The sequence below is a fragment of the Pinus tabuliformis genome, chromosome 6, assembly GCF_031772625.1.
Source record: "Pinus tabuliformis cultivar Carrire ecotype Pingquan chromosome 6, CPIR1, whole genome shotgun sequence".
NCBI classification, from domain to species: Eukaryota; Viridiplantae; Streptophyta; class Pinopsida; order Pinales; family Pinaceae; genus Pinus; species Pinus tabuliformis.
Window position 1 is genome coordinate 257958889 of NC_142292.1, and position 12508 is coordinate 257971396.

Below are 12508 nucleotides of genomic sequence, written 5' to 3' on the forward strand. Positions count from 1 at the left end.
GGGAAATTTTTAATATAATGTGATTCTCCACAACCCCAGAGCTATAATTTTGGTTTCTTTGGTCGACTAGATTCAAGTCTGCTTCACTGTTCTATTGGTTTGGATTCATTCTGCAGTTAGGGATTTTGATGAATTTTCCCTGAACATTTACTTTGTTGGTTTATGTGTCAATTCTTATTAGTGACATTTTTTTCGTTCTTAGAGTTATGAAGATATTTATGCCCTTTCTTGCCTAACCATACTTAATTATTATCCCCTTTCTATTTCATCTATTGATAGCATATCCGTGCTTTAAAAATAACTTCATCCATTGTCTTCTAGTTATCAAACTCCAATCATTCCTTCATGGATATAGGAAGACTACTTATAAAACACTGCACCTTAGCATTTTCTTCTTGTATGTAAGGGATGTATCTTAATAAGGAGGTAAATTTCACCACATACTCATCCATGGATACCGACTGAATATGAGGTCATGAAATTCCTTGGCTTTATAATCATAAAATCGATCAATTAGGTACTTATTCTTGAAACAGTGCCAGAAATTCTCCCATGTTATCCTTTATTCATTGATTCCCTCAACAACCTTAACTTCCTCCCACCATAAGGTTGTTTTTCCTAAGATCTAGTAGATTTGTAGATGAGCTTTCAAGTTTTTATTGTATTCATAAATTTGGAAATACTTATTAACATTTACTAACCATGCTTCTACAACTTCTGCTAACTCACCGTAAAACTTTGGAGGTTTATTTTTTCTAAGTTCACCTTATAATTCTTATGTCTTTTTCCCCTTTCTATATATCCCCCCCAAGAAAGATTTCCAGATTCTTCCTCATTTGTCTCCTTATCACCCCATAACTCTTGTATGTGAGTTTTCTCATGTACGTTGTTCTCTCTTTGTCTGTGTAATTCTTCTCTATTTCCATTATCAAGACTTAGGCTAAGTTTCTATGATTTTGTCTATTAGTTAAACTCTTAATTATTCATTCATGCTCCCACATTAATCACTCATTATCTTCCCTTAAATTAGCCATTTTTGTCCTCAACTCTTAGCCTGATTCCGACAACATAACAATTGTGCTCTGAGGTTCTTCCCTAAGTGGACCCACATTTATGGATTGGATCCTAGAAAGGGTATCGAACTAGGCCCTATAGGCGGTCTTGTAGGTGGTATGGTCATCATACCACTTCCATTTCTCATCTCTCTTTCTATGTGAAACAAAAAATTATAGTTTCATACTACCATGGCTTGCCCTAAATAGGCCACAGTGTAGTAATCATGGCTATGATACCACTTGTGACTTACCAAATTATCGTTAACAAATGAAGTCTTAACCATGTATTACCAATTATACTTGTTTACATTACCTTTTACAAGTATCTTTATAGTGGTTATTTGGCTTACAATATTTAGCATTATCAAAATTTTATAAAGGTTCATTTTGGCATTATATTATGATGATCTCATTCTAGTTGAAAGTGTATATGTAGTGGAAATACATTATATATATATATATATAGATATATATAACTTACCCAAAGGCTTCCCATTTTACACTCAATTTCATAGGTATCGGTACTAAATTATAATGTTTTGACATTAGGATGTTTGCAGATTAATATTAAATATGGTATATTCTTTATACATTCTAATGGCGTCCCCAAGGTTTAATTTTGTGCATTGAACAACATTTACATGGCCCTAAAAATACCTCCTTTTGAATTCTCTAGAACTTTACAACTTTACTAAGTAAATGCTTTCTTGGGTTTGGCTCCACATTGGGGTTGGTGATATTCCAAATATAAGGTGCAACACATAGGGTTTGATCAGACAGTAGGGATGAGATTGGGTAGTTATGGAAATAACAACCTCCTCCTCCCTATTTCCACTTCGTCTCATTTGGAACTTTCAGCCTTGCTAGCGAAAGCTATGCAATCAAAATTCCTCTATTGCCAAAATTTCCATGGTTCATGGAGTTTTAGCCACCATTAGGTAAGTTGAAAACAATTCTCCTTTGCAAAATTCCTATCTCTTTTAATTTATTCTAGTTTTCTGAAGTGTGAACAATTTTTTTTGGAGCATGGTGTTTTGTTTATTATAGGTCAGCTTCCTCTGGTTTCCTATGGCATGGACCATTTCAATTCTTGAAGAGATGTTATTAAGGGGAAGAATCCCTTACCCCATCTGTTAAATGGTATGCCATGGTTTGAGTATGATAAGTAATACATTCTAAGTTTTTCATTTAATTGTTGTTCCTTTGAAATTCTGAGTTACTTGCTCTCCCACAAGTCTAAGTTTTGTTTAAACTTGTTTATGCAGGCCATAGGGATTATAACCCTCTTCCAAGGGGTTCTTACAAGTTAAACCCTAAACCAATTTTTGTTTCTTTTGATATAACTTCCTTACTCATAAACCCTTATAATAGGCCTATCATTTGGAAATCCACAGGTTATATTCTTTATCTTATCCTATGAAAAAGTGTTGGCTATGACTATTATATTTCATTTCACATGATTTGATGACCATATTTTGATAAATTCTCTCTTTTTTTTTATTCTAGGTTCTTTGAGAAGGTTGACACCCTATTTTTTTTAGCTAGGGTTTTAGTGCAAGATTGTTATAATGCCATACTAGCTTAGTTCTAATGTATTTTTTGTTGCATGATCAAATTATTGGCCATGCAACCCTCAAATACTATTATGAAATATTATGCATCAGCTACTGTCCACTATTTAATTTTGACAGTTATGAATACCTTCAAAAAACTTGTTAAAGTTTACTTATGTATTCTTGGTTACATATTTTATTACAATTGGACATATGATATAATCTTGACTTCTAGTTTATCATTTCGTTTATTGATTAATGATAATTGCAGCCTATATCCTTCCATTGGTATATTTTGTATGAATCATTTAGATTCTTTACACAATTTGCATTTAGTAAAATAATTTTCTCTGTAACGCACCTCTGTACTGTTTAATCACAATCTAAGTCACCTGACATGAGGATTTCGGATTCGTACCATTCATGGATTCGAGCGTTGGATTCGGACACGTTGACCCCCTGGAACAGGACACGTAGGATTTGTTATATATTATTTTATTAAAAAATATATATATTAAAAATTAGATATTTCTTACACAAATTCTAATTAATGATACAAATTCATTGATTTCAAACATATATCTTCATCTATAGCATGCATAGTACATACACAATTCAAATACATGTCAGTGGTCACATAAATCATGATTCATAATTCATAAATGAAAGACAACTTACAACTACAATATAGTAAGATAAATACACTGACAACTGTAGTTTTCTCATTAAGTCATCAAATCAAAATGTGTTACATAGGTAGTGCTGGTGCAATGCCAATGGAAAATAGAAATAGAAAATATAAAACAAATATAGGTATACAAGCCTCAAGGAAATAGGTAGTCATAAATCCTCAGAGTCATCATCAGAATCAGCATCATTGTCCTCATCATCATGGTCACCACTGCTCTCCTCTACATCCTCCTCCTCCCATGTATCCATAGTCGCCTCTGCATCTGTTGGTGTGGAGGATGACCCCTCTATGTCATCAAATCTAACAAGCTCTAGCACTGGATCATTGAGATCCACGTTGGCCAATGCCAACTCAACACTGCTGTCCAGACCCATATCATCAGGAAAGACATCCCACATCTTTGTCTTTCCCCTCAACCACTCTTCCCTCTGCCTGTAAATAAGACGAAGGTTGGTGTGCACATACACCATTGTCTATACCCTACACTGCTCAAGCCTGCTCTTCTTCACACTACACAAATTCCCATATTTGCTCCAATTCCTCTCACAACAAGAGGATGAAGTCACCTGAGAGAGGAGCATCATGGCTAACTGCTAAAGAGGAAGGCTTGTTGCCCCATGATTTGCCCACCAAGAATAGGGCTTCTTAGCCCCCCTGTCTCTAATCACATCATATCCTGCAAATTGACCAGTGCCAATGGAAAACTCTACAAAGGCATCCTCCACCTCATTAAGCAATGCTCTATCCTGAAAAACTTGCCTGAATGTATCTTTCCTCCCCTGTGAGATTTCACCATCCATGTGAGGAGGGAATCTGCGGGAAGGTCCACCATTCAGCCACTCATGGCTGTAGTATTTTGGGTTTAATGAGTGAACCAAACAATGTAAAGGTGTACAATTCTTGTCCCATCTGCTGACAAGAATATCCTGTATAGTATCACAAAAGGCATCTGGTGATGTCTCATACTCAGGGCACTCACTTTGTAGAATAATGCTCCTCACGGACTCAATCATGGAATCCCATCCCTCATAAACCTCTCGTAGGATGGATTTGTCTGTATTTGCAAATCGAGGCAAAGAAATTATAGGGTCCATGATCCGAATAATTAGATCTACCCTCTCCCACCAAGCATCATCTAGCACTGTGTCCTTCACTCTTTTAGAGGCTACTTGTTCTATCTTTCTCCAAAAAGACCAAAATTCAGAAATAACCATGGACCCAAGAGCGGTCTTGACCTCCCTCAACTTCTTCAACATCATGAATGAAGAGGCAAACTGTGTATCAACAATCTTCAACAATGATAAATTGGTGTACTCCTTGTAGATAGTGAGAGCATTTGTATGATTTTGCACAAAGTTATAGATATGTCGTGCATCCTCAATAATTTTACCAATCCAAAGCACATCAGAAGCAACAGATTTCAGTGCTAAGTTCAATGAATGGACAATGCAAGGTGTCGAAAACACTTGTCGATATTTAGCTTCCACAATCATGCCAGTATCCTTGCAAACTGGTGCATTATCTGTAATGATTTTCACACAAGAATCAAAACCTACATCTTCAATAACTTTAATTAATAACTCACCAATAAATTGTGCATCCTTGTATTCTCCAAGTGTATCCATTGCTTTCAAGAAAACTGGACCATTCAAGCAAGACACCATGAATTTGATGATTGTGTGTCATGCTGGATCTGTCCATCCATCAGAAACAATGCTAACCCCAGTTGTTGGCCATGATGCTACAATAGGCTTAAGCATTTTTTGCACCTCTTTTTTCTCCTTTGTCAACAATGTGGTTCTCATCTTCTCTGACCTAGGAGGCACATACCCTGATGGAGCCCCTTGAGTTAGAGTTTGACACATCTCAATAAATATAGGTGAGCATGCAACATTAAATGATATGAAGTTTTGATAGAAGAAGAAGGCAATGGTGAGACCAAGATCTTCCTGTCTCTCTTTTTGGAAAATCTTGTCCATTGGACCAAGTGCAATTGCTCTTCTTTTTGCTGCTTGTCCGCCAACAGAAGTAGAACTCTCAAATGAAAATTTGGTGGTGCCTTTCCTCAAAAATGGAAGGGGGTCTTCATTCTTGGTTTTTCTTGACTAGCCGACTAGCTCAAGAATTCCCCTTTTAAAAACTTATTGCCTCCCTCAACATCGTCCTATCTGAGGGTGTCAAGCTATACAATTTTCACTTTTATCACTTGGACCCCCTCCAACTAGGGTCCAAGTTCACAAGGTTGCCTCATGCTTATTTTCCTCTCACTCTTTTGGCTCCCTTTTCCCTATCTAAGATAATTTATATCCAGGGAGAAGAATTTGACTAGGTAACCTCCTCTGCTGTAACTATATTTCAATTGTTTGGAATGTGAAGCTTTCTTTCAACATTTCTTTTTCCACTATAATTTTCATGTCTTACTATATAATGTATTTATTAATGAAAAAAAAACATTTATACTCATCACATATTCATATCATGCCTCTAACGTGGTGCACAGTCTACCAGGTAGCTTAACATAATAACCAGAATATTTACAATTTTACTAGGAGATATTACATTAAATTAAAATTTTCATATATTTTCATTTTTTTGATATATGTAATTTATTCCATTCTTAGTGTGGAGTTTGACATATAATAATTAAAAATTATTAAAACAAAAAAATAATTATTTCAATGTGCATCTTGAATAATAAAAATTCAACATCAAATATAAGAGAGAGACACATTTTGTCATTTAGTATATGAGGGGGCATGTATTAACATTTTAATGTGCATGATGTGAATCATAAATATTTTTTTTTTGTTTTTTGTTTTTTGTTTTTGTTTTTTTTTTTCTATAATAGATCCATATAAACTCCAAACTCTAGAGGAATCAAATCCCTCTATATGTATTTCCTTCACCACTTAATATGGAATTTACAAATGACATATGAAAATAATATTATGATATGATGTGCAATTCATTCTATTTTTGATTAACATAATCTCTCTCTCTCTCTCCTCTCTCTCTCTCTCTCTCTCTCTCTCTCTCTCTCTATATATATATATATATATATATATATAATATTTTAATGTCCACATGAAATAACATAATTTTATATCAACTTTATAAGAAATATAAATATAAAGTAATTTAAATTAAATGGTTTTTTTTTAATATTTTTTCACTCTTCTGACATGTGTAATTTATTCCATTTTTAATGTGAAATTGATTATAATATTTAAAAAATATTAAAAAATAAAATAAAATTTTCAATATGCGTTTTGGGTAAAATATTTTAATATTTCGAGAGATTTGATCCCTCTCGGTGCTTGATAGATTCGATGTTAAGATGGATCTAGGCTGGTTTCAGTCGTGTGTGGTCATAAAAAAATTGTTGAGCATCTAATTATTTTGATCATTTTAAATATGCTAAATGTGTCTAAGATTAATTTGGTCAATTTAATTTAAAATTTGCTTAGTTACCTCAGTTTGTTGAGATGAGAGAGACTGTCAGTAACTTGAATGATGAAATACAAATTTTTAGTGCAAAGTGTTAATATAACAATTTTGATAGATAGAAAATTTGAATATTAAGAATATAGTCAATAACAAACAATCTTCATTGCAGTCAATCTGAAACTATTTTCTTTTATTGTTCCTATTGTCACACCTATTAGTTTTTCCATTTTCTCATATTGATCATATGAAAAGAGTATTTGGAATCATAGACCATTCAAGTATTTAACTCGAGCTACAATAGTAAACAACATACCTTATATTTTTTTCTCTCCAATATTAATAGTATTTTTCTCCAAATTCACTCATTGTGACTTATGGAGTGTTAAACCCCAAATAATTTTCAATGGTAGCTATTTAGGATGAAAATTCAAGTATTGTATTTATGGTTGAATAATTTTTATGTGCTTACACTGAGGAAGAGTGTGTATTTTTTTGGGGGTGAGAAGGGGAGACAAAGGGAGATAGAAATATAGATGGGGGGGAGAGGGAAGAAGAGAGAGGAAAAGATAGGGAGGGAGGAAGAGATACAGATATGGACAGAGAAATGTTAGAGAGAGAGAGAGAAGGGGAAGAGAGAGAGAGGGAGGGGAAGGGAGAGAGAGAGGGAGAGATAGATATATGTGGAGAGAGAGCATGTATGTTTAGGGGTTGATATAGAGAGATAGAGAAGGAGAGACAATGGGAGATAGAGATATAGATGGAGGAGGTAGAGACGTGCTTACACTGAAATCAATGCACACTATTAATCTAATTACCTTGAAATTAATGTACATTATACATCTTGTTGCATCAAATCAGAAATCAACATCTACACTGAAATCAATGCATCTAGTGAAAATAATCAAATAGGATTAGAAATCAACATATATACTGAAATCAATGCATCTAGTGCAATAAATCAAATAGGATTAGAAATCAATATCTACACTGAAATCAATGCATGTAATGCAAGCAATCAAATATGAGTAGAAATCAACATCTACGCTAAAATTAATGCATTTGTGTAAGGTATTAAATAGGATTAGAAATCGACATCTACACTGAAATAAATGCATATAGTGCAAACGATCAAATAGGATTAGAAATCAATACTACACTGAAACCAAGGAAACCTGTGAAAGAAATCAAATAGGAGTAGAAATCAACATAGACACTAAAATCAATGCATCTGGTGTAAGGAATAGAATTATAAATCAACATCTACACCGAAATCAATGCATATAGTGCATGTGATCAAATAGAATTATATATCAACAACTACATTGAAATCAATACATCTATTTTAGTGAAAATCTAAAATATGCATGACTTTCTAGATCTAACTTCTATGTCTGTATTTGTCTCTGTGAGACTCTTTCTTCTTCCCTCTCTCTCCACCTTCCATTCAATGTCTATCTCCCTCCCCCTCTCCTTCTCTCCCTTCTCCTCCTCTCTCTCCCTCGTCTCACTCTATCTGCCTATAACACATAAAACACATATACACAAAGATTTTCCCCTGGATCCCAAAACCGGGACTACCAGCTTGATTTTTCAAATTATTCCTTTCAATGTTACAATACATATTTATACATGCCGAAGCATCCAATACCATGGACCAAAAACCATCACGTCCAAAACCATGGACTGAAAACCATAGGTAGGTTCACCCAACCTAATATAGGGTCCAATTTTTTTTTTTTCCCGGGGCGCTGCCCTGGACCCCGTAGAGGGGGGCTACCCGCCCCCTCAAACCCCCCGAACAAGGGGGGCTGTTGGCCCCCTTGTGACCCCCCTGCTGCGCAATCGACGCAACGAAGGGGGGGCTTTGCCCCCCCTCTAACCCCCCAGTTCACTACGTGGGTTAGTCGTGGAAAGAATATAACACAACCCAACACCTCTCCCTAACTTTCTCTATCTTTCTATTCTTTCCTCTCTCCCCTTGCCATCTATATTTATACCTTCCTCCATCTCTCCTTAGTTATCTCTCTATCTCAACCCCCTAAACACATGTCACGCTCTCTCTCTCTCTCTCCCCATATCTATCTATCTATCTATCTCTCCCTCTTCCTTGCCCTCTCTATCTCTTCCCTTCTCTCTCTCTCTCTCTCTCTACCCCCTCCATCTATATCTCTATCTCCCATCTATCCCTCTTCCTCCCTCCCTGTCTTTGTCTCTCTCTTCTACCCCTTCCCTCGCCCCATGATGCCCCCATCTATATCTATATCTCCCCTTGTCTCTCCTTCTCACCCATAAAACATACACACTCTCTCTCCATATCTATCTATCTCTTGATCCCTCCTTCTTCCTCTCCCTATCTCTCACCACCTTCTCTCTCTCTCTCTCTCTCTCCCTCTCTCTCTCACTCACACACACACACACGCGCACTCACACACACACACATACACACACACTGAATTTCCATCTCTCCCTTGCCACTCCCTCTCCAAATTTCTCTCTCTATTTGTTTCTTCCCCTTCCAACTCCATCTCTCTCCCCCCACTCCCTCTCCTCTCTCTCAAGTTGTCTCTCTTTTTCCTTCCTCTCTCTCCCCTTATCTCCCACCTCCCTCTGTCTCTCCCCCCATCATACACATACTCTCTCTCCACCCTCCAAATCTATCACTATCTCCCTCCATCTCTCATTCTCTCTCTCCCCCTCTCCCCCCCTCCATATCTATGTCTCCCTATCTCTCTCTTCCCCTTCTTTCCCTATCTTTCTCCTCTCCTTTTCTCTCTCTTCCCTCATCTCCTCTCTCCCTCATTCCATCTTCATCACTCCTTTATCATTCCCTCTCTTTCTCCCTCCAAATCTATCACTCTACCTCCCTCTCTCCCCTTCCTCTCTCTCTTCCTTTCTCTCTCTCACTGTGTCCCTCACCTATATGTCTCTCTCCCACACTCTATTCTCCCTTCCATCTCACTCTCTTTCTTAAATATGATCCCATTGCATTGTATTTAAGAAAGTATATAAATTAATAAAAAACATAATTGGTTGTAAAATATTAAACAAATATTTTGGATCAATCATTTTAAATAAAATACAATTAAAAGCCCATTGTATTGGCCCATGGCATTGTAACAATTAAAAACCTAGATCCATAACATAATAATCAAAAGTCTAGATAGACCATGGTATTGATAAACCACGGTAGTAGCCCATAGTATTATAATTTTCTTCCCTCCCCTCTCTCTATCTTTCTCTTGTGGTTATTGGCCCATGGTATTGTAAAAAAACCTACTTAGAAGCTAATAATATCCATGGTGAATATTCATGATTAAAAATCTTGTCATATTGTAAATTTTAAGTTTTTATCCGCTTATTAATTAAATTTATAGATGGAACACATCTATATTAATTGTTACAAATATATTGATTACATAAAATATAATATTACAATATTATATGTTACCCAATATTTATAACCACCCCCACCTAATAAATAGTTAGGGGTGGGGATAAATACTAATTAAAATGTAATATTATTAAATTTTACCTAATATTTTGAGTCACACCCCACAATAAATATTACATTCTATAAAGGAACAACCTCTCCTACTCTCAATAACTCAAGATCCCTCTTCCAACCATAAATAAATTAGTGCCAATGCACATTTCTATTTGAATAAATAAATAAAGGTGAAAGAAGAGAAAGGCTTCCTACGTAGAGAGGTGAAGCAAACAACTCCACCAAGGTACTATGCAGGCTCCCTGGAAGTGGAGCAATGTTTGTGTTCTAGAAGTGACCCCGTAGGGGTACTATCTGTTATCGGGAAATCTAGTGTCTATGTAGAGCTGCTAGTCCCACTAAGACGGGTAGCTATCTTAGAAACAAACATATTAAAGTTACTTTCGTTTTCCTTTATGAGAAGTAGATAGGAGAGGATCAAAGAATACCAACCTCTATCTTTCGCTTGGTTCTTTGCTTGTTCCTTCTCCTCACCGACAGGTCTTTGCCGCTTCTCCCTTGACCACTACGCTTCAAAGAGTACCTGTAAAGTCAAAGAAGTATAATACCTTCAAAGTGCAGAGATCTACAATCATAAACAATATAGGACCATATATATATTGACCACACAAATGCATATACTATCAAACATAAAAGAATGTGGAGGAAAACTTGAATAGCTTTATTAATATGAAGATTAGAAGAGAGGATTACAACCCATTGTTATGACCTAGTGTCATCCTCCCAGCATGAAAACCCTTCTTCACCTCATGAAAAGCATAGATCACCCAACACTATGATGTTCCACCAGGAAACCAACAACACTTCCTTACAAGATACAAAATTCCAGCCTCTAGATCTATAGGATGAGGGATCCATATCTAGATGATTGCAGGGAGGTGAGTCAGCTTTTGGGATTTTGATTAGTGTCTTCTCTCTGATAGTTCTTGATTCCACTTGGAGATTGATGATCTCTTACTCATCCCTGGGCGAATTCAGAGAGGCAAGTGTCACAGGAGAAGTTTTTGGAAGATTCCATGATCATCCACCTTGCAAACTGTCTCTTCCATTTGTCCATTCTCGCCCATCGCACCCTACAGAAGGGCTTTCCAGTATGCATCGCACTTTTTACACTGGGCAGGTGAGATGCATCACACCCTTAGCACTGAGCAACCTGTATGGTCCAGTTTTGACGAGTTCTGAGTAGTTTCCTGTGGAGAACTTTTGAGAGATGATGTAATCAGTTGACCTTGTTTCTTTAGGGCATGAAACAACACTTTTAGGGACTCAGAAGCCCTTGGTTTATGGACATATATGATTGGGGTTGTAGTGCCTAAAAATGTCTATAACACTGTCTAAGCTTGCTAGCAGCGGAGCCTGATCCAAGAGGATTTTGGTGGCCACCCGCCTATCACACTTAGATCCCCACCACTGTCTCTTCCAGTTTTTCAGCTTCCTTAATTGTAGCACATTTTACTATTTTTGGCAGTTTTTCGGGTCTTGAACTTCCTGAGCCGTTTTGAGGCCTTAAACTCGTTTTTTTGGGAAAATTTCTTTATTAATTGTGAAAGTAATCACATTGGTAGCTGTAGTCCTCGGAGAGATATTTCAAACGAGGTATCGCATGCGTCAAATGGAGGTAATATGACCAAGTTATGACCTCGGGGAGTTGGTTGCCCAACTAACCCTAACAAGGCCCATAAACTCTTAGTGTTACATCTCCTCGAGTTAGGGTATTGGTTGTTTAGGGTTTTCTCTTCTTGTTCAATAATAAAAAGGCCCTTAAGCCTCATTGTAAGTCAGTTTAGAGGAATATAGCTGCCACATCTCTTCTCAGAGATAAGCTACCATCACCCGAGTTATCTTATTTCGATTCTATTTGTAAGCATAGTTCAACATTTTTATATTAATGAAATGAAGTGTTTTTCTACTACATCTCTGTGTTTATGATTATATCTATAAGTTGTTGCGTTGCTGTTTAAATCTAGATCAGTGGTATCAGAGTGGTCTGCTCTCTCTCTATTTTTCTTTAAATGTCCCCAACGAGGTCGGGACATAAGGAGGCAGGGCTTGAATTGGTCGAACCTTTGCAAGACCAACCTCCCAAATCCTGATGACCTCCCATGGCAGATGAAAGGAAAGATGAGGGGGCAGGAGATCTTATCAAAATATTTCTCAAAGAAGACCTTGCCTGACAAAGGAACACAATAACTTATGGATATAGTCATAAACACAAAGATGAGGCAGAAAAACACTTCATTTAATTAATAGAAAAATA